Source organism: Anarhichas minor, unplaced genomic scaffold, assembly GCF_050575085.1.
Source record: "Anarhichas minor isolate MPS153535 unplaced genomic scaffold, ASM5057508v1 ptg000068l, whole genome shotgun sequence".
NCBI lineage: Eukaryota > Metazoa > Chordata > Actinopteri > Perciformes > Anarhichadidae > Anarhichas > Anarhichas minor.
Genome location: NW_027466514.1, coordinates 460,057 through 482,376, shown reverse-complemented (window position 1 = coordinate 482,376; position 22,320 = coordinate 460,057). Strand labels below are relative to the sequence as shown.

Here is a 22,320-nt window from a genome sequence, read left to right as displayed (position 1 = left end):
TCCATTGTCATTGGAACAATGGGCTCAGATGTGACCATTGTTCCAGCCATATAATCCCTGAAAGTCACATGTCTTCACCAAAGTTTCCAGAACACTGAACCCCTGAAAAACAGGAAAATTACAGAATATCTATTTTGTCCACTATTAAATTGGTAAACAACAGTGATGGCAATGAACAAGTCGTCATGTGAGAGCACTCAAGTTCAGTCTGCGGATGCAACTGTTGGTTTCTTCCCATTGGGTTCATAAATCTAGTCTTTTTTTTCTCAACCAGTCACAAGCACAGAAGAAACCAAATTCATCTGGAGAATGTGGGCATCGATCCCACTACCTCTCGCATGCTAAGCAAGCTCTCTACCATTTGAGCTAATTCCCCTCTGCAAAAAGCATGTGGGTAGAATCGGCGTAGCTCGTCTCCTCCTCCCCTCTACATAACGCTTTTCTACACTTTCCAGGCCTATGTAGACAGTTTTGGAGTTGACTTCGATCCGACTTTTGCTGTAAAAAGAGATCTACGGAGGACGAGGTGGCCGAGTGGTTAAGGCGATGGACTGCTAATCCATTGTGCTCTGCACGCGTGGGTTCGAATCCCATCCTCGTCGCAGTACACTTCACTTTAGTCTGCCATACCTACGTGGTATAAAATGCTCCATTGTCATTGGAACAATGGGCTCAGATGTGACCATTGTTCCAGCCATATAATCCCTGAAAGTCACATGTCTTCACCAAAGTTTCCAGAACACTGAACCCCTGAAAAACAGGAAAATTACAGAATATCTATTTTGTCCACTATTAAATTGGTAAACAACAGTGATGGCAATGAACAAGTCGTCATGTGAGAGCACTCAAGTTCAGTCTGCGGATGCAACTGTTGGTTTCTTCCCATTGTGTTCATAAATCTAGTCTTTTTTTTCTCAACCAGTCACAAGCACAGAAGAAACCAAATTCATCTGGAGAATGTGGGCATCGATAGCACTACCTCTCGCATGCTAAGCAAGCGCTCTACCATTTGAGCTAATTCCCCTCTGCAAAAAGCATGTGGGTAGAATCGGCGTAGCTCGTCTCCTCCTCCCCTCTACATAACGCTTTTCTACACTTTCCAGGCCTATGTAGACAGTTTTGGAGTTGACTTCGATCCGACTTTTGCTGTAAAAAGAGATCTACGGAGGACGAGGTGGCCGAGTGGTTAAGGCGATGGACTGCTAATCCATTGTGCTCTGCACGCGTGGGTTCGAATCCCATCCTCGTCGCAGTACACTTCACTTTAGTCTGCCATACCTACGTGGTATAAAATGCTCCATTGTCATTGGAACAATGGGCTCAGATGTGACCATTGTTCCAGCCATATAATCCCTGAAAGTCACATGTCTTCACCAAAGTTTCCAGAACACTGAACCCCTGAAAAACAGGAAAATTACAGAATATCTATTTTGTCCACTATTAAATTGGTAAACAACAGTGATGGCAATGAACAAGTCGTCATGTGAGAGCACTCAAGTTCAGTCTGCGGATGCAACTGTTGGTTTCTTCCCATTGTGTTCATAAATCTAGTCTTTTTTTTCTCAACCAGTCACAAGCACAGAAGAAACCAAATTCATCTGGAGAATGTGGGCATCGATCCCACTACCTCTCGCATGCTAAGCAAGCGCTCTACCATTTGAGCTAATTCCCCTCTGCAAAAAGCATGTGGGTAGAATCGGCGTAGCTCGTCTCCTCCTCCCCTCTACATAACGCTTTTCTACACTTTCCAGGCCTATGTTGACAGTTTTGGAGGTGACTTCGATCCGACTTTTGCTGTAAAAAGAGATCTACGGAGGACGAGGTGGCCGAGTGGTTAAGGCGATGGACTGCTAATCCATTGTGCTCTGCACGCGTGGGTTCGAATCCCATTCTCGTCGCAGTGCACTTCACTTTAGTCTGCCATACCTACGTGGTAAAAAATGCTCCATTGTCATTGGAACAATGGGCTCAGATGTGACCATTGTTCCAGCCATATAATCCCTGAAAGTCACATATCTTCACCAAAGTTTCCAGAACACTGAACCCCTGAAAAACAGGAAAATTACAGAATATCTATTTTGTCCACTATTAAATTGGTAAACAACAGTGATGGCAATGAACAAGTCGTCATGTGAGAGCACTCAAGTTCAGTCTGCGGATGCAACTGTTGGTTTCTTCCCATTGTGTTCATAAATCTAGTCTTTTTTTTCTCAACCAGTCACAAGCACAGAAGAAACCAAATTCATCTGGAGAATGTGGGCATCGATCCCACTACCTCTCGCATGCTAAGCAAGCGCTCTACCATTTGAGCTAATTCCCCTCTGCAAAAAGCATGTGGGTAGAATCGGCGTAGCTCGTCTCCTCCTCCCCTCTACATAACGCTTTTCTACACTTTCCAGGCCTATGTAGACAGTTTTGGAGTTGACTTCGATCCGACTTTTGCTGTAAAAAGAGATCTACGGAGGACGAGGTGGCCGAGTGGTTAAGGCGATGGAGTGCTAATCCATTGTGCTCTGCACGCGTGGGTTCGAATCCCATCCTCGTCGCAGTACACTTCACTTTAGTCTGCCATACCTACGTGGTATAAAATGCTCCATTGTCATTGGAACAATGGGCTCAGATGTGACCATTGTTCCAGCCATATAATCCCTGAAAGTCACATGTCTTCACCAAAGTTTCCAGAACACTGAACCCCTGAAAAACAGGAAAATTACAGAATATCTATTTTGTCCACTATTAAATTGGTAAACAACAGTGATGGCAATGAACAAGTCGTCATGTGAGAGCACTCAAGTTCAGTCTGCGGATGCAACTGTTGGTTTCTTCCCATTGTGTTCATAAATCTAGTCTTTTTTTTCTCAACCAGTCACAAGCACAGAAGAAACCAAATTCATCTGGAGAATGTGGGCATCGATCCCACTACCTCTCGCATGCTAAGCAAGCGCTCTACCATTTGAGCTAATTCCCCTCTGCAAAAAGCATGTGGGTAGAATCGGCGTAGCTCGTCTCCTCCTCCCCTCTACATAACGCTTTTCTACACTTTCCAGGCCTATGTTGACAGTTTTGGAGGTGACTTCGATCCGACTTTTGCTGTAAAAAGAGATCTACGGAGGACGAGGTGGCCGAGTGGTTAAGGCGATGGACTGCTAATCCATTGTGCTCTGCACGCGTGGGTTCGAATCCCATTCTCGTCGCAGTGCACTTCACTTTAGTCTGCCATACCTACGTGGTAAAAAATGCTCCATTGTCATTGGAACAATGGGCTCAGATGTGACCATTGTTCCAGCCATATAATCCCTGAAAGTCACATATCTTCACCAAAGTTTCCAGAACACTGAACCCCTGAAAAACAGGAAAATTACAGAATATCTATTTTGTCCACTATTAAATTGGTAAACAACAGTGATGGCAATGAACAAGTCGTCATGTGAGAGCACTCAAGTTCAGTCTGCGGATGCAACTGTTGGTTTCTTCCCATTGTGTTCATAAATCTAGTCTTTTTTTTCTCAACCAGTCACAAGCACAGAAGAAACCAAATTCATCTGGAGAATGTGGGCATCGATCCCACTACCTCTCGCATGCTAAGCAAGCGCTCTACCATTTGAGCTAATTCCCCTCTGCAAAAAGCATGTGGGTAGAATCGGCGTAGCTCGTCTCCTCCTCCCCTCTACATAATGCTTTTCTACACTTTCCAGGCCTATGTAGACAGTTTTGGAGTTGACTTCGATCCAACTTTTGCTGTAAAAAGAGATCTACGGAGGACGAGGTGGCCGAGTGGTTAAGGCGATGGAGTGCTAATCCATTGTGCTCTGCACGCGTGGGTTCGAATCCCATCCTCGTCGCAGTACACTTCACTTTAGTCTGCCATACCTACGTGGTATAAAATGCTCCATTGTCATTGGAACAATGGGCTCAGATGTGACCATTGTTCCAGCCATATAATCCCTGAAAGTCACATGTCTTCACCAAAGTTTCCAGAACACTGAACCCCTGAAAAACAGGAAAATTACAGAATATCTATTTTGTCCACTATTAAATTGGTAAACAACAGTGATGGCAATGAACAAGTCGTCATGTGAGAGCACTCAAGTTCAGTCTGCGGATGCAACTGTTGGTTTCTTCCCATTGGGTTCATAAATCTAGTCTTTTTTTTCTCAACCAGTCACAAGCACAGAAGAAACCAAATTCATCTGGAGAATGTGGGCATCGATCCCACTACCTCTCGCATGCTAAGCAAGCGCTCTACCATTTGAGCTAATTCCCCTCTGCAAAAAGCATGTGGGTAGAATCGGCGTAGCTCGTCTCCTCCTCCCCTCTACATAACGCTTTTCTACACTTTCCAGGCCTATGTAGACAGTTTTGGAGTTGACTTCGATCCGACTTTTGCTGTAAAAAGAGATCTACGGAGGACGAGGTGGCCGAGTGGTTAAGGCGATGGACTGCTAATCCATTGTGCTCTGCACGCGTGGGTTCGAATCCCATCCTCGTCGCAGTACACTTCACTTTAGTCTGCCATACCTACGTGGTATAAAATGCTCCATTGTCATTGGAACAATGGGCTCAGATGTGACCATTGTTCCAGCCATATAATCCCTGAAAGTCACATGTCTTCACCAAAGTTTCCAGAACACTGAACCCCTGAAAACCAGGAAAATTACAGAATATATATTTTGTCCACTATTAAATTGGTAAACAACAGTGATGGCAATGAACAAGTCGTCATGTGAGAGCACTCAAGTTCAGTCTGCGGATGCAACTGTTGGTTTCTTCCCATTGTGTTCATAAATCTAGTCTTTTTTTTCTCAACCAGTCACAAGCACAGAAGAAACCAAATTCATCTGGAGAATGTGGGCATCGATCCCACTACCTCTCGCATGCTAAGCAAGCGCTCTACCATTTGAGCTAATTCCCCTCTGCAAAAAGCATGTGGGTAGAATCGGCGTAGCTCGTCTCCTCCTCCCCTCTACATAACGCTTTTCTACACTTTCCAGGCCTATGTTGACAGTTTTGGAGGTGACTTCGATCCGACTTTTGCTGTAAAAAGAGATCTACGGAGGACGAGGTGGCCGAGTGGTTAAGGCGATGGACTGCTAATCCATTGTGCTCTGCACGCGTGGGTTCGAATCCCATTCTCGTCGCAGTGCACTTCACTTTAGTCTGCCATACCTACGTGGTAAAAAATGCTCCATTGTCATTGGAACAATGGGCTCAGATGTGACCATTGTTCCAGCCATATAATCCCTGAAAGTCACATATCTTCACCAAAGTTTCCAGAACACTGAACCCCTGAAAAACAGGAAAATTACAGAATATCTATTTTGTCCACTATTAAATTGGTAAACAACAGTGATGGCAATGAACAAGTCGTCATGTGAGAGCACTCAAGTTCAGTCTGCGGATGCAACTGTTGGTTTCTTCCCATTGTGTTCATAAATCTAGTCTTTTTTTTCTCAACCAGTCACAAGCACAGAAGAAACCAAATTCATCTGGAGAATGTGGGCATCGATCCCACTACCTCTCGCATGCTAAGCAAGCGCTCTACCATTTGAGCTAATTCCCCTCTGCAAAAAGCATGTGGGTAGAATCGGCGTAGCTCGTCTCCTCCTCCCCTCTACATAACGCTTTTCTACACTTTCCAGGCCTATGTTGACAGTTTTGGAGGTGACTTCGATCCGACTTTTGCTGTAAAAAGAGATCTACGGAGGACGAGGTGGCCGAGTGGTTAAGGCGATGGACTGCTAATCCATTGTGCTCTGCACGCGTGGGTTCGAATCCCATTCTCGTCGCAGTACACTTCACTTTAGTCTGCCATACCTACGTGGTAAAAAATGCTCCATTGTCATTGGAACAATGGGCTCAGATGTGACCATTGTTCCAGCCATATAATCCCTGAAAGTCACATATCTTCACCAAAGTTTCCAGAACACTGAACCCCTGAAAAACAGGAAAATTGCAGAATATCTATTTTGTCAACTATTAAGTTGGTAAACAACAGTGATGGCAATGAACAAGTCTTCATGTGTCAGCACTCAAGTTCAGTCTGCGGATGCAACTGTTGGTTTCTTCCCATTGTGTTCATGAATCTAGTCATTTTTTTCTCAACCAGTCACAAGCACAGAAGAAACCAAATTCATCTGGAGAATGTGGGCATCGATCCCACTACCTCTCGCATGCTAAGCAAGCGCTCTACCATTTGAGCTAATTCCCCTCTGCAAAAAGCATGTGGGTAGAATCGGCATAGCTCGTCTCCTCCTCCCCTCTACATAACGCTTTTCTACACTTTCCAGGCCTATGTAGACAGTTTTGGAGTTGACTTCGATCCGACTTTTGCTGTAAAAAGAGATCTACGGAGGACGAGGTGGCCGAGTGGTTAAGGCGATGGACTGCTAATCCATTGTGCTCTGCACGCGTGGGTTCGAATCCCATCCTCGTCGCAGTCCACTTCACTTTAGTCTGCCATACCTACGTGTTATAAGACACATTGTCATTGGAACAATGGGCTCAGATGTGACCATTGTTCCAGCCATATAATCCCTGAAAGTCACATGTCTTCACCAAAGTTTCCAGAACACTGAACCCCTGAAAAACAGGAAAATTACAGAATATCTATTTTGTCCACTATTAAATTGGTAAACAACAGTGATGGCAATGAACAAGTCGTCATGTGAGAGCACTCAAGTTCAGTCTGCGGATGCAACTGTTGGTTTCTTCCCATTGGGTTCATAAATCTAGTCTTTTTTTTCTCAACCAGTCACAAGCACAGAAGAAACCAAATTCATCTGGAGAATGTGGGCATCTATCCCACTACCTCTCGCATGCTAAGCAAGCGCTCTACCATTTGAGCTAATTCCCCTCTGCAAAAAGCATGTGGGTAGAATCGGCGTAGCTCGTCTCCTCCTCCCCTCTACATAACGCTTTTCTACACTTTCCAGGCCTATGTAGACAGTTTTGGAGGTGACTTCGATCCGACTTTTGCTGTAAAAAGAGATCTACGGAGGTCGAGGTGGCCGAGTGGTTAAGGCGATGGACTGCTAATCCATTGTGCTCTGCACGCGTGGGTTCGAATCCCATCCTTGTCGTAGTCCACTTCACTTTAGTCTGCCATACCTACGTGGTATAAAACGTTCCATTGTCATTGGAACAATGGGCTCAGATGTGACAGTTGTTCCAGCCATATAATCCCTGAAAGTCACATGTCTTCACCAAAGTTTCCAGAACACTGAACCCCTGAAAAACAGGAAAATTGCAGAATATCTATTTATATCTAGTCTTTTTTTTCTCAACCAGTCACAAGCACAGAAGAAACCAAATTCATCTGGAGAATGTGGGCATCGATCCCACTACCTCTCGCATGCTAAGCAAGCGCTCTACCATTTGAGCTAACTCCCCTCTGCAAAAAGCATGTGGGTAGAATCGGCGTAGCTCGTCTCCTCCTCCCCTCTACATAACGCTTTTCTACACTTTCCAGGCCTAGGAAGACAGTTTTGGAGGTGACTTCGATCCGACTTTTGCTGTAAAAAGAGATCTACGGAGGACGAGGTGGCCGAGTGGTTAAGGCGATGGACTGCTAATCCATTGTGCTCTGCATGCGTGGGTTCGAATCCCATCCTCGTCGCAGTCCACTTCACTTTAGTCTGCCATACCTACGTGGTATGAGACGCTCCATTGTCATTGGAGCAATGGGCTCAGATGTGACCATTGTTCCAGCCATATAATCCCTGAAAGTCACATGTCTTCACCAAAGTTTCCAGAACACTGAACCACTGAAAAACAGGAAAATTACAGAATATCTATTTTGTCCACTATTAAATTGGTAAACAACAGTGATGGCAATGAACAAGTCGTCATGTGAGAGCACTCAAGTTCAGTCTGCGGATGCAACTGTTGGTTTCTTCCCATTGGGTTCATAAATCTAGTCTTTTTTTTCTCAACCAGTCACAAGCACAGAAGAAACCAAATTCATCTGGAGAATGTGGGCATCGATCCCAATCCTCTCGCATGCTAAGCAAGCGCTCTACCATTTGAGCTAATTCCCCTCTGCAAAAAGCATGTGGGTAGAATCGGCGTAGCTCGTCTCCTCCTCCCCTCTACATAACGCTTTTCTACACTTTCCAGGCCTAGGTAGACAGTTTTGGAGGTGACTTCGATCCGACTTTTGCTGTAAAAAGAGATCAATGGAGGATGAGGTGGCCGAGTGGTTAAGGCGATGGACTGCTAATCCATTGTGCTCTGCACGCGTGGGTTCGAATCCCATCCTCGTTGCAGTCCACTTCACTTTAGTCTGCCATACCTACGTGGTATAAGACGCTCCATTGTCATTGGAACAATGGGCTCAGATGTGACCATTGTTCCAGCCATATAATCCCTGAAAGTCACATGTCTTCACCAAAGTTTCCAGAACACTGAACCCCTGAAAAACAGGAAAATTACAGAATATCTATTTTGTCCACTATTAAATTGGTAAACAACAGTGATGGCAATGAACAAGTCGTCATGTGAGAGCACTCAAGTTCAGTCTGCGGATGCAACTGTTGGTTTCTTCCCATTGGGTTCATAAATCTAGTCTTTTTTTTCTCAACCAGTCACAAGCACAGAAGAAACCAAATTCATCTGGAGAATGTGGGCATCGATCCCACTACCTCTCGCATGCTAAGCAAGCGCTCTACCATTTGAGCTAATTCCCCTCTGCAAAAAGCATGTGGGTAGAATCGGCGTAGCTCGTCTCCTCCTCCCCTCTACATAACGCTTTTCTACACTTTCCAGGCCTATGTAGACAGTTTTGGAGTTGACTTCGATCCGACTTTTGCTGTAAAAAGAGATCTACGGAGGACGAGGTGGCCGAGTGGTTAAGGCGATGGAGTGCTAATCCATTGTGCTCTGCACGCGTGGGTTCGAATCCCATCCTCGTCGCAGTACACTTCACTTTAGTCTGCCATACCTACGTGGTATAAAATGCTCCATTGTCATTGGAACAATGGGCTCAGATGTGACCATTGTTCCAGCCATATAATCCCTGAAAGTCACATGTCTTCACCAAAGTTTCCAGAACACTGAACCCCTGAAAAACAGGAAAATTACAGAATATCTATTTTGTCCACTATTAAATTGGTAAACAACAGTGATGGCAATGAACAAGTCGTCATGTGAGAGCACTCAAGTTCAGTCTGCGGATGCAACTGTTGGTTTCTTCCCATTGGGTTCATAAATCTAGTCTTTTTTTTCTCAACCAGTCACAAGCACAGAAGAAACCAAATTCATCTGGAGAATGTGGGCATCGATCCCACTACCTCTCGCATGCTAAGCAAGCGCTCTACCATTTGAGCTAATTCCCCTCTGCAAAAAGCATGTGGGTAGAATCGGCGTAGCTCGTCTCCTCCTCCCCTCTACATAACGCTTTTCTACACTTTCCAGGCCTATGTAGACAGTTTTGGAGTTGACTTCGATCCGACTTTTGCTGTAAAAAGAGATCTACGGAGGACGAGGTGGCCGAGTGGTTAAGGCGATGGACTGCTAATCCATTGTGCTCTGCACGCGTGGGTTCGAATCCCATCCTCGTCGCAGTACACTTCACTTTAGTCTGCCATACCTACGTGGTATAAAATGCTCCATTGTCATTGGAACAATGGGCTCAGATGTGACCATTGTTCCAGCCATATAATCCCTGAAAGTCATGTCTTCACCAAAGTTTCCAGAACACTGAACCCCTGAAAAACAGGAAAATTACAGAATATCTATTTTGTCCACTATTAAATTGGTAAACAACAGTGATGGCAATGAACAAGTCGTCATGTGAGAGCACTCAAGTTCAGTCTGCGGATGCAACTGTTGGTTTCTTCCCATTGTGTTCATAAATCTAGTCTTTTTTTTCTCAACCAGTCACAAGCACAGAAGAAACCAAATTCATCTGGAGAATGTGGGCATCGATCCCACTACCTCTCGCATGCTAAGCAAGCGCTCTACCATTTGAGCTAATTCCCCTCTGCAAAAAGCATGTGGGTAGAATCGGCGTAGCTCGTCTCCTCCTCCCCTCTACATAACGCTTTTCTACACTTTCCAGGCCTATGTAGACAGTTTTGGAGTTGACTTCGATCCGACTTTTGCTGTAAAAAGAGATCTACGGAGGACGAGGTGGCCGAGTGGTTAAGGCGATGGACTGCTAATCCATTGTGCTCTGCACGCGTGGGTTCGAATCCCATCCTCGTCGCAGTACACTTCACTTTAGTCTGCCATACCTACGTGGTATAAAATGCTCCATTGTCATTGGAACAATGGGCTCAGATGTGACCATTGTTCCAGCCATATAATCCCTGAAAGTCACATGTCTTCACCAAAGTTTCCAGAACACTGAACCCCTGAAAAACAGGAAAATTACAGAATATCTATTTTGTCCACTATTAAATTGGTAAACAACAGTGATGGCAATGAACAAGTCGTCATGTGAGAGCACTCAAGTTCAGTCTGCGGATGCAACTGTTGGTTTCTTCCCATTGGGTTCATAAATCTAGTCTTTTTTTTCTCAACCAGTCACAAGCACAGAAGAAACCAAATTCATCTGGAGAATGTGGGCATCTATCCCACTACCTCTCGCATGCTAAGCAAGCGCTCTACCATTTGAGCTAATTCCCCTCTGCAAAAAGCATGTGGGTAGAATCGGCGTAGCTCGTCTCCTCCTCCCCTCTACATAACGCTTTTCTACACTTTCCAGGCCTATGTAGACAGTTTTGGAGGTGACTTCGATCCGACTTTTGCTGTAAAAAGAGATCTACGGAGGTCGAGGTGGCCGAGTGGTTAAGGCGATGGACTGCTAATCCATTGTGCTCTGCACGCGTGGGTTCGAATCCCATCCTTGTCGTAGTCCACTTCACTTTAGTCTGCCATACCTACGTGGTATAAAACGTTCCATTGTCATTGGAACAATGGGCTCAGATGTGACAGTTGTTCCAGCCATATAATCCCTGAAAGTCACATGTCTTCACCAAAGTTTCCAGAACACTGAACCCCTGAAAAACAGGAAAATTGCAGAATATCTATTTATATCTAGTCTTTTTTTTCTCAACCAGTCACAAGCACAGAAGAAACCAAATTCATCTGGAGAATGTGGGCATCGATCCCACTACCTCTCGCATGCTAAGCAAGCGCTCTACCATTTGAGCTAATTCCCCTCTGCAAAAAGCATGTGGGTAGAATCGGCGTAGCTCGTCTCCTCCTCCCCTCTACATAACGCTTTTCTACACTTTCCAGGCCTAGGTAGACAGTTTTGGAGGTGACTTCGATCCGACTTTTGCTGTAAAAAGAGATCAATGGAGGACGAGGTGGCCGAGTGGTTAAGGCGATGGACTGCTAATCCATTGTGCTCTGGACGCGTGGGTTCGAATCCCATCCTTGTCGTAGTCCACTTCACTTTAGTCTGCCATACCTACGTGGTATAAAACGTTCCATTGTCATTGGAACAATGGGCTCAGATGTGACAGTTGTTCCAGCCATATAATCCCTGAAAGTCACATGTCTTCACCAAAGTTTCCAGAACACTGAACCCCTGAAAAACAGGAAAATTGCAGAATATCTAGTCTTTTTTTTCTCAACCAGTCACAAGCACAGAAGAAACCAAATTCATCTGGAGAATGTGGGCATCGATCCCACTACCTCTCGCATGCTAAGCAAGCGCTCTACCATTTGAGCTAATTCCCCTCTGCAAAAAGCATGTGGGTAGAATCGGCGTAGCTCGTCTCCTCCTCCCCTCTACATAACGCTTTTCTACACTTTCCAGGCCTATGTAGACAGTTTTGGAGTTGACTTCGATCCGACTTTTGCTGTAAAAAGAGATCTACGGAGGACGAGGTGGCCGAGTGGTTAAGGCGATGGACTGCTAATCCATTGTGCTCTGCACGCGTGGGTTCGAATCCCATCCTCGTCGCAGTACACTTCACTTTAGTCTGCCATACCTACGTGGTATAAAATGCTCCATTGTCATTGGAACAATGGGCTCAGATGTGACCATTGTTCCAGCCATATAATCCCTGAAAGTCACATGTCTTCACCAAAGTTTCCAGAACACTGAACCCCTGAAAAACAGGAAAATTACAGAATATCTATTTTGTCCACTATTAAATTGGTAAACAACAGTGATGGCAATGAACAAGTCGTCATGTGAGAGCACTCAAGTTCAGTCTGCGGATGCAACTGTTGGTTTCTTCCCATTGTGTTCATAAATCTAGTCTTTTTTTTCTCAACCAGTAACAAGCACAGAAGAAACCAAATTCATCTGGAGAATGTGGGCATCGATCCCACTACCTCTCGCATGCTAAGCAAGCGCTCTACCATTTGAGCTAATTCCCCTCTGCAAAAAGCATGTGGGTAGAATCGGCGTAGCTCGTCTCCTCCTCCCCTCTACATAACGCTTTTCTACACTTTCCAGGCCTATGTTGACAGTTTTGGAGGTGACTTCGATCCGACTTTTGCTGTAAAAAGAGATCTACGGAGGACGAGGTGGCCGAGTGGTTAAGGCGATGGACTGCTAATCCATTGTGCTCTGCACGCGTGGGTTCGAATCCCATTCTCGTCGCAGTACACTTCACTTTAGTCTGCCATACCTACGTGGTATAAAATGCTCCATTGTCATTGGAACAATGGGCTCAGATGTGACCATTGTTCCAGTCATATAATCCCTGAAAGTCACATATCTTCACCAAAGTTTCCAGAACACTGAACCCCTGAAAAACAGGAAAATTGCAGAATATCTATTTTGTCAACTATTAAGTTGGTAAACAACAGTGATGGCAATGAACAAGTCTTCATGTGTCAGCACTCAAGTTCAGTCTGCGGATGCAACTGTTGGTTTCTTCCCATTGTGTTCATGAATCTAGTCATTTTTTTCTCAACCAGTCACAAGCACAGAAGAAACCAAATTCATCTGGTGAATGTGGGCATCGATCCCACTACCTCTCGCATGCTAAGCAAGCCCTCTACCATTTGAGCTAATTCCCCTCTGCAAAAAGCATGTGGGTAGAATCGGCGTAGCTCGTCTCCTCCTCCCCTCTACATAACGCTTTTCTACACTTTCCAGGCCTATGTAGACAGTTTTGGAGGTGACTTCGATCCGACTTTTGCTGTAAAAAGAGATCTACGGAGGTCGAGGTGGCCGAGTGGTTAAGGCGATGGACTGCTAATCCATTGTGCTCTGCACGCGTGGGTTCGAATCCCATCCTTGTCGTAGTCCACTTCACTTTAGTCTGCCATACCTACGTGGTATAAAACGTTCCATTGTCATTGGAACAATGGGCTCAGATGTGACAGTTGTTCCAGCCATATAATCCCTGAAAGTCACATGTCTTCGCCAAAGTTTCCAGAACACTGAACCCCTGAAAAACAGGAAAATTGCAGAATATCTATTTATATCTAGTCTTTTTTTTCTCAACCAGTCACAAGCACAGAAGAAACCAAATTCATCTGGAGAATGTGGGCATCGATCCCACTACCTCTCGCATGCTAAGCAAGCGCTCTACCATTTGAGCTAATTCCCCTCTGCAAAAAGCATGTGGGTAGAATCGGCGTAGCTCGTCTCCTCCTCCCCTCTACATAACGCTTTTCTACACTTTCCAGGCCTAGGTAGACAGTTTTGGAGGTGACTTCGATCCGACTTTTGCTGTAAAAAGAGATCAATGGAGGACGAGGTGGCCGAGTGGTTAAGGCGATGGACTGCTAATCCATTGTGCTCTGCACGCGTGGGTTCGAATCCCATCCTCGTCGCAGTCCACTTCACATTAGTCTGCCATACCTACGTGTTATAAGACGCTCCATTGTCATTGGAACAATGGGCTCAGATGTGACCATTGTTCCAGCCATATAATCCCTGAAAGTCACATGTCTTCACCAAAGTTTCCAGAACACTGAACCCCTGAAAAACAGGAAAATTACAGAATATCTATTTTGTCCACTATTAAATTGGTAAACAACAGTGATGGCAATGAACAAGTCGTCATGTGAGAGCACTCAAGTTCAGTCTGCGGATGCAACTGTTGGTTTCTTCCCATTGGGTTCATAAATCTAGTCTTTTTTTTCTCAACCAGTCACAAGCACAGAAGAAACCAAATTCATCTGGAGAATGTGGGCATCGATCCCACTACCTCTCGCATGCTAAGCAAGCGCTCTACCATTTGAGCTAATTCCCCTCTGCAAAAAGCATGTGGGTAGAATCGGCATAGCTCGTCTCCTCCTCCCCTCTACATAACGCTTTTCTACACTTTCCAGGCCTATGTAGACAGTTTTGGAGGTGACTTCGATCCGACTTTTGCTGTAAAAAGAGATCTACGGAGGACGAGGTGGCCGAGTGGTTAAGGCGATGGACTGCTAATCCATTGTGCTCTGCACGCGTGGGTTCGAATCCCATCCTCGTCGCAGTCCACTTCACTTTAGTCTGCCATACCTACGTGGTATAAAACGCTCCATTGTCATTGGAACAATGGGCTCAGATGTGACAGTTGTTCCAGCCATATAATCCCTGAAAGTCACATGTCTTCACCAAAGTTTCCAGAACACTGAACCCCTGAAAAACAGGAAAATTACAGAATATCTATTTTGTCCACTATTAAATTGGTAAACAACAGTGATGGCAATGAACAAGTCGTCATGTGAGAGCACTCAAGTTCAGTCTGCGGATGCAACTGTTGGTTTCTTCCCATTGGGTTCATAACTCTAGTCTTTTTTTTCTCAACCAGTCACAAGCACAGAAGAAACCAAATTCATCTGGAGAATGTGGGCATCGATCCCACTACCTCTCGCATGCTAAGCAAGCGCTCTACCATTTGAGCTAATTCCCCTCTGCAAAAAGCATGTGGGTAGAATCGGCGTAGCTCGTCTCCTCCTCCCCTCTACATAACGCTTTTCTACACTTTCCAGGCCTAGGTAGACAGTTTTGGAGGTGACTTCGATCCGACTTTTGCTGTAAAAAGAGATCAATGGAGGACGAGGTGGCCGAGTGGTTAAGGCGATGGACTGCTAATCCATTGTGCTCTGCACGCGTGGGTTCGAATCCCATCCTTGTCGTAGTCCACTTCACTTTAGTCTGCCATACCTACGTGGTATAAAACGTTCCATTGTCATTGGAACAATGGGCTCAGATGTGACAGTTGTTCCAGCCATATAATCCCTGAAAGTCACATGTCTTCACCAAAGTTTCCAGAACACTGAACCCCTGAAAAACAGGAAAATTGCAGAATATCTAGTCTTTTTTTTCTCAACCAGTCACAAGCACAGAAGAAACCAAATTCATCTGGAGAATGTGGGCATCGATCCCACTACCTCTCGCATGCTAAGCAAGCGCTCTACCATTTGAGCTAATTCCCCTCTGCAAAAAGCATGTGGGTAGAATCGGCGTAGCTCGTCTCCTCCTCCCCTCTACATAACGCTTTTCTACACTTTCCAGGCCTATGTAGACAGTTTTGGAGTTGACTTCGATCCGACTTTTGCTGTAAAAAGAGATCTACGGAGGACGAGGTGGCCGAGTGGTTAAGGCGATGGACTGCTAATCCATTGTGCTCTGCACGCGTGGGTTCGAATCCCATCCTCGTCGCAGTACACTTCACTTTAGTCTGCCATACCTACGTGGTATAAAATGCTCCATTGTCATTGGAACAATGGGCTCAGATGTGACCATTGTTCCAGCCATATAATCCCTGAAAGTCACATGTCTTCACCAAAGTTTCCAGAACACTGAACCCCTGAAAAACAGGAAAATTACAGAATATCTATTTTGTCCACTATTAAATTGGTAAACAACAGTGATGGCAATGAACAAGTCGTCATGTGAGAGCACTCAAGTTCAGTCTGCGGATGCAACTGTTGGTTTCTTCCCATTGTGTTCATAAATCTAGTCTTTTTTTTCTCAACCAGTCACAAGCACAGAAGAAACCAAATTCATCTGGAGAATGTGGGCATCGATCCCACTACCTCTCGCATGCTAAGCAAGCGCTCTACCATTTGAGCTAATTCCCCTCTGCAAAAAGCATGTGGGTAGAATCGGCGTAGCTCGTCTCCTCCTCCCCTCTACATAACGCTTTTCTACACTTTCCAGGCCTATGTTGACAGTTTTGGAGGTGACTTCGATCCGACTTTTGCTGTAAAAAGAGATCTACGGAGGACGAGGTGGCCGAGTGGTTAAGGCGATGGACTGCTAATCCATTGTGCTCTGCACGCGTGGGTTCGAATCCCATTCTCGTCGCAGTACACTTCACTTTAGTCTGCCATACCTACGTGGTATAAAATGCTCCATTGTCATTGGAACAATGGGCTCAGATGTGACCATTGTTCCAGTCATATAATCCCTGAAAGTCACATATCTTCACCAAAGTTTCCAGAACACTGAACCCCTGAAAAACAGGAAAATTGCAGAATATCTATTTTGTCAACTATTAAGTTGGTAAACAACAGTGATGGCAATGAACAAGTCTTCATGTGTCAGCACTCAAGTTCAGTCTGCGGATGCAACTGTTGGTTTCTTCCCATTGTGTTCATGAATCTAGTCATTTTTTTCTCAACCAGTCACAAGCACAGAAGAAACCAAATTCATCTGGTGAATGTGGGCATCGATCCCACTACCTCTCGCATGCTAAGCAAGCCCTCTACCATTTGAGCTAATTCCCCTCTGCAAAAAGCATGTGGGTAGAATCGGCGTAGCTCGTCTCCTCCTCCCCTCTACATAACGCTTTTCTACACTTTCCAGGCCTATGTAGACAGTTTTGGAGGTGACTTCGATCCGACTTTTGCTGTAAAAAGAGATCTACGGAGGTCGAGGTGGCCGAGTGGTTAAGGCGATGGACTGCTAATCCATTGTGCTCTGCACGCGTGGGTTCGAATCCCATCCTTGTCGTAGTCCACTTCACTTTAGTCTGCCATACCTACGTGGTATAAAACGTTCCATTGTCATTGGAACAATGGGCTCAGATGTGACAGTTGTTCCAGCCATATAATCCCTGAAAGTCACATGTCTTCGCCAAAGTTTCCAGAACACTGAACCCCTGAAAAACAGGAAAATTGCAGAATATCTATTTATATCTAGTCTTTTTTTTCTCAACCAGTCACAAGCACAGAAGAAACCAAATTCATCTGGAGAATGTGGGCATCGATCCCACTACCTCTCGCATGCTAAGCAAGCGCTCTACCATTTGAGCTAATTCCCCTCTGCAAAAAGCATGTGGGTAGAATCGGCGTAGCTCGTCTCCTCCTCCCCTCTACATAACGCTTTTCTACACTTTCCAGGCCTAGGTAGACAGTTTTGGAGGTGACTTCGATCCGACTTTTGCTGTAAAAAGAGATCAATGGAGGACGAGGTGGCCGAGTGGTTAAGGCGATGGACTGCTAATCCATTGTGCTCTGCACGCGTGGGTTCGAATCCCATCCTCGTCGCAGTCCACTTCACATTAGTCTGCCATACCTACGTGTTATAAGACGCTCCATTGTCATTGGAACAATGGGCTCAGATGTGACCATTGTTCCAGCCATATAATCCCTGAAAGTCACATGTCTTCACCAAAGTTTCCAGAACACTGAACCCCTGAAAAACAGGAAAATTACAGAATATCTATTTTGTCCACTATTAAATTGGTAAACAACAGTGATGGCAATGAACAAGTCGTCATGTGAGAGCACTCAAGTTCAGTCTGCGGATGCAACTGTTGGTTTCTTCCCATTGGGTTCATAAATCTAGTCTTTTTTTTCTCAACCAGTCACAAGCACAGAAGAAACCAAATTCATCTGGAGAATGTGGGCATCGATCCCACTACCTCTCGCATGCTAAGCAAGCGCTCTACCATTTGAGCTAATTCCCCTCTGCAAAAAGCATGTGGGTAGAATCGGCATAGCTCGTCTCCTCCTCCCCTCTACATAACGCTTTTCTACACTTTCCAGGCCTATGTAGACAGTTTTGGAGGTGACTTCGATCCGACTTTTGCTGTAAAAAGAGATCTACGGAGGACGAGGTGGCCGAGTGGTTAAGGCGATGGACTGCTAATCCATTGTGCTCTGCACGCGTGGGTTCGAATCCCATCCTCGTCGCAGTCCACTTCACTTTAGTCTGCCATACCTACGTGGTATAAAACGCTCCATTGTCATTGGAACAATGGGCTCAGATGTGACAGTTGTTCCAGCCATATAATCCCTGAAAGTCACATGTCTTCACCAAAGTTTCCAGAACACTGAACCCCTGAAAAACAGGAAAATTACAGAATATCTATTTTGTCCACTATTAAATTGGTAAACAACAGTGATGGCAATGAACAAGTCGTCATGTGAGAGCACTCAAGTTCAGTCTGCGGATGCAACTGTTGGTTTCTTCCCATTGGGTTCATAACTCTAGTCTTTTTTTTCTCAACCAGTCACAAGCACAGAAGAAACCAAATTCATCTGGAGAATGTGGGCATCGATCCCACTACCTCTCGCATGCTAAGCAAGCCCTCTACCATTTGAGCTAATTCCCCTCTGCAAAAAGCATGTGGGTAGAATCGGCGTAGCTCGTCTCCTCCTCCCCTCTACATAACGCTTTTCTACACTTTCCAGGCCTATGTAGACAGTTTTGGAGGTGACTTCGATCCGACTTTTGCTGTAAAAAGAGATCTACGGAGGTCGAGGTGGCCGAGTGGTTAAGGCGATGGACTGCTAATCCATTGTGCTCTGCACGCGTGGGTTCGAATCCCATCCTTGTCGTAGTCCACTTCACTTTAGTCTGCCATACCTACGTGGTATAAAACGTTCCATTGTCATTGGAACAATGGGCTCAGATGTGACAGTTGTTCCAGCCATATAATCCCTGAAAGTCACATGTCTTCGCCAAAGTTTCCAGAACACTGAACCCCTGAAAAACAGGAAAATTGCAGAATATCTATTTATATCTAGTCTTTTTTTTCTCAACCAGTCACAAGCACAGAAGAAACCAAATTCATCTGGAGAATGTGGGCATCGATCCCACTACCTCTCGCATGCTAAGCAAGCGCTCTACCATTTGAGCTAATTCCCCTCTGCAAAAAGCATGTGGGTAGAATCGGCGTAGCTCGTCTCCTCCTCCCCTCTACATAACGCTTTTCTACACTTTCCAGGCCTAGGTAGACAGTTTTGGAGGTGACTTCGATCCGACTTTTGCTGTAAAAAGAGATCAATGGAGGACGAGGTGGCCGAGTGGTTAAGGCGATGGACTGCTAATCCATTGTGCTCTGCACGCGTGGGTTCGAATCCCATCCTCGTCGCAGTCCACTTCACATTAGTCTGCCATACCTACGTGTTATAAGACGCTCCATTGTCATTGGAACAATGGGCTCAGATGTGACCATTGTTCCAGCCATATAATCCCTGAAAGTCACATGTCTTCACCAAAGTTTCCAGAACACTGAACCCCTGAAAAACAGGAAAATTACAGAATATCTATTTTGTCCACTATTAAATTGGTAAACAACAGTGATGGCAATGAACAAGTCGTCATGTGAGAGCACTCAAGTTCAGTCTGCGGATGCAACTGTTGGTTTCTTCCCATTGGGTTCATAAATCTAGTCTTTTTTTTCTCAACCAGTCACAAGCACAGAAGAAACCAAATTCATCTGGATAATGTGGGCATCGATCCCACTACCTCTCGCATGCTAAGCAAGCGCTCTACCATTTGAGCTAATTCCCCTCTGCAAAAAGCATGTGGGTAGAATCGGCATAGCTCGTCTCCTCCTCCCCTCTACATAACGCTTTTCTACACTTTCCAGGCCTATGTAGACAGTTTTGGAGGTGACTTCGATCCGACTTTTGCTGTAAAAAGAGATCTACGGAGGACGAGGTGGCCGAGTGGTTAAGGCGATGGACTGCTAATCCATTGTGCTCTGCACGCGTGGGTTCGAATCCCATCCTCGTCGCAGTCCACTTCACTTTAGTCTGCCATACCTACGTGGTATAAAACGCTCCATTGTCATTGGAACAATGGGCTCAGATGTGACAGTTGTTCCAGCCATATAATCCCTGAAAGTCACATGTCTTCACCAAAGTTTCCAGAACACTGAACCCCTGAAAAACAGGAAAATTACAGAATATCTATTTTGTCCACTATTAAATTGGTAAACAACAGTGATGGCAATGAACAAGTCGTCATGTGAGAGCACTCAAGTTCAGTCTGCGGATGCAACTGTTGGTTTCTTCCCATTGGGTTCATAACTCTAGTCTTTTTTTTTCTCAACCAGTCACAAGCACAGAAGAAACCAAATTCATCTGGAGAATGTGGGCATCTATCCCACTACCTCTCGCATGCTAAGCAAGCGCTCTACCATTTGAGCTAATTCCCCTCTGCAAAAAGCATGTGGGTAGAATCGGCGTAGCTCGTCTCCTCCTCCCCTCTACATAACGCTTTTCTACACTTTCCAGGCCTATGTAGACAGTTTTGGAGGTGACTTCGATCCGACTTTTGCTGTAAAAAGAGATCTACGGAGGACGAGGTGGCCGAGTGGTTAAGGCGATGGACTGCTAATCCATTGTGCTCTGCACGCGTGGGTTCGAATCCCATCCTCTTCGCAGTCCACTTCACTTTAGTCTGCCATACCTACGTGGTATAAAACGCTCCATTGTCATTGGAACAATGGGCTCAGATGTGACAGTTGTTCCAGCCATATAATCCCTGAAAGTCACATGTCTTCACCAAAGTTTCCAGAACACTGAACCACTGAAAAACAGGAAAATTACAGAATATCTATTTTGTCCACTATTAAATTGGTAAACAACAGTGATGGCAATGAACAAGTCGTCATGTGAGAGCACTCAAGTTCAGTCTGCGGATGCAACTGTTGGTTTCTTCCCATTGGGTTCATAACTCTAGTCTTTTTTTTCTCAACCAGTCACAAGCACAGAAGAAACCAAATTCATCTGGAGAATGTGGGCATCGATCCCACTACCTCTCGCATGCTAAGCAAGCGCTCTACCATTTGAGCTAATTCCCCTCTGCAAAAAGCATGTGGGTAGAATCGGCGTAGCTCGTCTCCTCCTCCCCTCTACATAACGCTTTTCTACACTTTCCAGGCCTATGTAGACAGTTTTGGAGGTGACTTCGATCCGACTTTTGCTGTAAAAAGAGATCTAAGGAGGTCGAGGTGTCGGAGTGGTTAAGGCGATGGACTGCTAATCCATTGTGCTCTGCACGCGTGGGTTCGAATCCCATCCTTGTCGTAGTCCACTTCACTTTAGTCTGCCATACCTACGTGGTATAAAACGTTCCATTGTCATTGGAACAATGGGCTCAGATGTGACAGTTGTTCCAGCCATATAATCCCTGAAAGTCACATGTCTTCACCAAAGTTTCCAGAACACTGAACCCCTGAAAAACAGGAAAATTACAGAATATCTATTTTGTCCACTATTAAATTGGTAAACAACAGTGATGGCAATGAACAAGTCGTCATGTGAGAGCACTCAAGTTCAGTCTGCGGATGCAACTGTTGGTTTCTTCCCATTGGGTTCATAACTCTAGTCTTTTTTTTCTCAACCAGTCACAAGCACAGAAGAAACCAAATTCATCTGGAGAATGTGGGCATCGATCCCACTACCTCTCGCATGCTAAGCAAGCGCTCTACCATTTGAGCTAATTCCCCTCTGCAAAAAGCATGTGGGTAGAATCGGCGTAGCTCGTCTCCTCCTCCCCTCTACATAACGCTTTTCTACACTTTCCAGGCCTATGTAGACAGTTTTGGAGTTGACTTCGATCCGACTTTTGCTGTAAAAAGAGATCTACGGAGGACGAGGTGGCCGAGTGGTTAAGGCGATGGACTGCTAATCCATTGTGCTCTGCAGGCGTGGGTTCGAATCCCATCCTCGTCGCAGTACACTTCACTTTAGTCTGCCATACCTACGTGGTATAAAATGCTCCATTGTCATTGGAACAATGGGCTCAGATGTGACCATTGTTCCAGCCATATAATCCCTGAAAGTCACATGTCTTCACCAAAGTTTCCAGAACACTGAACCCCTGAAAAACAGGAAAATTACAGAATATCTATTTTGTCCACTATTAAATTGGTAAACAACAGTGATGGCAATGAACAAGTCGTCATGTGAGAGCACTCAAGTTCAGTCTGCGGATGCAACTGTTGGTTTCTTCCCATTGGGTTCATAAATCTAGTCTTTTTTTTCTCAACCAGTCACAAGCACAGAAGAAACCAAATTCATCTGGAGAATGTGGGCATCGATCCCACTACCTCTCGCATGCTAAGCAAGCGCTCTACCATTTGAGCTAATTCCCCTCTGCAAAAAGCATGTGGGTAGAATCGGCGTAGCTCGTCTCCTCCTCCCCTCTACATAACGCTTTTCTACACT

The 22,320-nt window shown here is 45.2% G+C and overlaps 35 non-coding genes across 35 annotated transcripts; all 35 read left to right on the top strand.

Annotated features, from left to right (window-relative positions):
* Positions 1–520: 520 nt before the first annotated feature.
* On the top strand, positions 521–602 carry trnas-gcu (transfer RNA serine (anticodon GCU)). The gene has a single exon. It is a non-coding gene; the product is annotated as a tRNA-Ser (tRNA).
* A 566-nt stretch (positions 603–1,168) lies between these two features.
* Positions 1,169–1,250, top strand: trnas-gcu (transfer RNA serine (anticodon GCU)). Its single transcript has one exon. It is a non-coding gene; the product is annotated as a tRNA-Ser (tRNA).
* A 566-nt stretch (positions 1,251–1,816) lies between these two features.
* Positions 1,817–1,898, top strand: trnas-gcu (transfer RNA serine (anticodon GCU)). The gene has a single exon. It is a non-coding gene; the product is annotated as a tRNA-Ser (tRNA).
* Positions 1,899–2,464: 566 nt separating this feature from the next.
* trnas-gcu (transfer RNA serine (anticodon GCU)) lies at positions 2,465–2,546 on the top strand. Its single transcript has one exon. It is a non-coding gene; the product is annotated as a tRNA-Ser (tRNA).
* A 566-nt stretch (positions 2,547–3,112) lies between these two features.
* On the top strand, positions 3,113–3,194 carry trnas-gcu (transfer RNA serine (anticodon GCU)). The gene has a single exon. It is a non-coding gene; the product is annotated as a tRNA-Ser (tRNA).
* A 566-nt stretch (positions 3,195–3,760) lies between these two features.
* Positions 3,761–3,842, top strand: trnas-gcu (transfer RNA serine (anticodon GCU)). The gene has a single exon. It is a non-coding gene; the product is annotated as a tRNA-Ser (tRNA).
* Positions 3,843–4,408: 566 nt separating this feature from the next.
* On the top strand, positions 4,409–4,490 carry trnas-gcu (transfer RNA serine (anticodon GCU)). The gene has a single exon. It is a non-coding gene; the product is annotated as a tRNA-Ser (tRNA).
* Positions 4,491–5,056: 566 nt separating this feature from the next.
* Positions 5,057–5,138, top strand: trnas-gcu (transfer RNA serine (anticodon GCU)). The gene has a single exon. It is a non-coding gene; the product is annotated as a tRNA-Ser (tRNA).
* Positions 5,139–5,704: 566 nt separating this feature from the next.
* On the top strand, positions 5,705–5,786 carry trnas-gcu (transfer RNA serine (anticodon GCU)). Its single transcript has one exon. It is a non-coding gene; the product is annotated as a tRNA-Ser (tRNA).
* Positions 5,787–6,352: 566 nt separating this feature from the next.
* trnas-gcu (transfer RNA serine (anticodon GCU)) lies at positions 6,353–6,434 on the top strand. Its single transcript has one exon. It is a non-coding gene; the product is annotated as a tRNA-Ser (tRNA).
* Positions 6,435–6,997: 563 nt separating this feature from the next.
* Positions 6,998–7,079, top strand: trnas-gcu (transfer RNA serine (anticodon GCU)). The gene has a single exon. It is a non-coding gene; the product is annotated as a tRNA-Ser (tRNA).
* A 454-nt stretch (positions 7,080–7,533) lies between these two features.
* Positions 7,534–7,615, top strand: trnas-gcu (transfer RNA serine (anticodon GCU)). Its single transcript has one exon. It is a non-coding gene; the product is annotated as a tRNA-Ser (tRNA).
* Positions 7,616–8,180: 565 nt separating this feature from the next.
* On the top strand, positions 8,181–8,262 carry trnas-gcu (transfer RNA serine (anticodon GCU)). The gene has a single exon. It is a non-coding gene; the product is annotated as a tRNA-Ser (tRNA).
* Positions 8,263–8,828: 566 nt separating this feature from the next.
* On the top strand, positions 8,829–8,910 carry trnas-gcu (transfer RNA serine (anticodon GCU)). The gene has a single exon. It is a non-coding gene; the product is annotated as a tRNA-Ser (tRNA).
* Positions 8,911–9,476: 566 nt separating this feature from the next.
* Positions 9,477–9,558, top strand: trnas-gcu (transfer RNA serine (anticodon GCU)). Its single transcript has one exon. It is a non-coding gene; the product is annotated as a tRNA-Ser (tRNA).
* A 564-nt stretch (positions 9,559–10,122) lies between these two features.
* trnas-gcu (transfer RNA serine (anticodon GCU)) lies at positions 10,123–10,204 on the top strand. The gene has a single exon. It is a non-coding gene; the product is annotated as a tRNA-Ser (tRNA).
* Positions 10,205–10,770: 566 nt separating this feature from the next.
* On the top strand, positions 10,771–10,852 carry trnas-gcu (transfer RNA serine (anticodon GCU)). The gene has a single exon. It is a non-coding gene; the product is annotated as a tRNA-Ser (tRNA).
* Positions 10,853–11,306: 454 nt separating this feature from the next.
* trnas-gcu (transfer RNA serine (anticodon GCU)) lies at positions 11,307–11,388 on the top strand. The gene has a single exon. It is a non-coding gene; the product is annotated as a tRNA-Ser (tRNA).
* A 444-nt stretch (positions 11,389–11,832) lies between these two features.
* On the top strand, positions 11,833–11,914 carry trnas-gcu (transfer RNA serine (anticodon GCU)). The gene has a single exon. It is a non-coding gene; the product is annotated as a tRNA-Ser (tRNA).
* A 566-nt stretch (positions 11,915–12,480) lies between these two features.
* trnas-gcu (transfer RNA serine (anticodon GCU)) lies at positions 12,481–12,562 on the top strand. The gene has a single exon. It is a non-coding gene; the product is annotated as a tRNA-Ser (tRNA).
* Positions 12,563–13,128: 566 nt separating this feature from the next.
* Positions 13,129–13,210, top strand: trnas-gcu (transfer RNA serine (anticodon GCU)). The gene has a single exon. It is a non-coding gene; the product is annotated as a tRNA-Ser (tRNA).
* Positions 13,211–13,664: 454 nt separating this feature from the next.
* Positions 13,665–13,746, top strand: trnas-gcu (transfer RNA serine (anticodon GCU)). Its single transcript has one exon. It is a non-coding gene; the product is annotated as a tRNA-Ser (tRNA).
* A 566-nt stretch (positions 13,747–14,312) lies between these two features.
* Positions 14,313–14,394, top strand: trnas-gcu (transfer RNA serine (anticodon GCU)). Its single transcript has one exon. It is a non-coding gene; the product is annotated as a tRNA-Ser (tRNA).
* A 566-nt stretch (positions 14,395–14,960) lies between these two features.
* On the top strand, positions 14,961–15,042 carry trnas-gcu (transfer RNA serine (anticodon GCU)). Its single transcript has one exon. It is a non-coding gene; the product is annotated as a tRNA-Ser (tRNA).
* A 444-nt stretch (positions 15,043–15,486) lies between these two features.
* On the top strand, positions 15,487–15,568 carry trnas-gcu (transfer RNA serine (anticodon GCU)). Its single transcript has one exon. It is a non-coding gene; the product is annotated as a tRNA-Ser (tRNA).
* Positions 15,569–16,134: 566 nt separating this feature from the next.
* On the top strand, positions 16,135–16,216 carry trnas-gcu (transfer RNA serine (anticodon GCU)). Its single transcript has one exon. It is a non-coding gene; the product is annotated as a tRNA-Ser (tRNA).
* Positions 16,217–16,782: 566 nt separating this feature from the next.
* Positions 16,783–16,864, top strand: trnas-gcu (transfer RNA serine (anticodon GCU)). Its single transcript has one exon. It is a non-coding gene; the product is annotated as a tRNA-Ser (tRNA).
* A 454-nt stretch (positions 16,865–17,318) lies between these two features.
* Positions 17,319–17,400, top strand: trnas-gcu (transfer RNA serine (anticodon GCU)). Its single transcript has one exon. It is a non-coding gene; the product is annotated as a tRNA-Ser (tRNA).
* A 566-nt stretch (positions 17,401–17,966) lies between these two features.
* On the top strand, positions 17,967–18,048 carry trnas-gcu (transfer RNA serine (anticodon GCU)). The gene has a single exon. It is a non-coding gene; the product is annotated as a tRNA-Ser (tRNA).
* Positions 18,049–18,614: 566 nt separating this feature from the next.
* Positions 18,615–18,696, top strand: trnas-gcu (transfer RNA serine (anticodon GCU)). Its single transcript has one exon. It is a non-coding gene; the product is annotated as a tRNA-Ser (tRNA).
* Positions 18,697–19,150: 454 nt separating this feature from the next.
* trnas-gcu (transfer RNA serine (anticodon GCU)) lies at positions 19,151–19,232 on the top strand. Its single transcript has one exon. It is a non-coding gene; the product is annotated as a tRNA-Ser (tRNA).
* A 566-nt stretch (positions 19,233–19,798) lies between these two features.
* trnas-gcu (transfer RNA serine (anticodon GCU)) lies at positions 19,799–19,880 on the top strand. The gene has a single exon. It is a non-coding gene; the product is annotated as a tRNA-Ser (tRNA).
* Positions 19,881–20,447: 567 nt separating this feature from the next.
* On the top strand, positions 20,448–20,529 carry trnas-gcu (transfer RNA serine (anticodon GCU)). Its single transcript has one exon. It is a non-coding gene; the product is annotated as a tRNA-Ser (tRNA).
* Positions 20,530–21,095: 566 nt separating this feature from the next.
* On the top strand, positions 21,096–21,177 carry trnas-gcu (transfer RNA serine (anticodon GCU)). The gene has a single exon. It is a non-coding gene; the product is annotated as a tRNA-Ser (tRNA).
* Positions 21,178–21,743: 566 nt separating this feature from the next.
* On the top strand, positions 21,744–21,825 carry trnas-gcu (transfer RNA serine (anticodon GCU)). Its single transcript has one exon. It is a non-coding gene; the product is annotated as a tRNA-Ser (tRNA).
* The last annotated feature ends 495 nt before the right edge of the window (positions 21,826–22,320 follow it).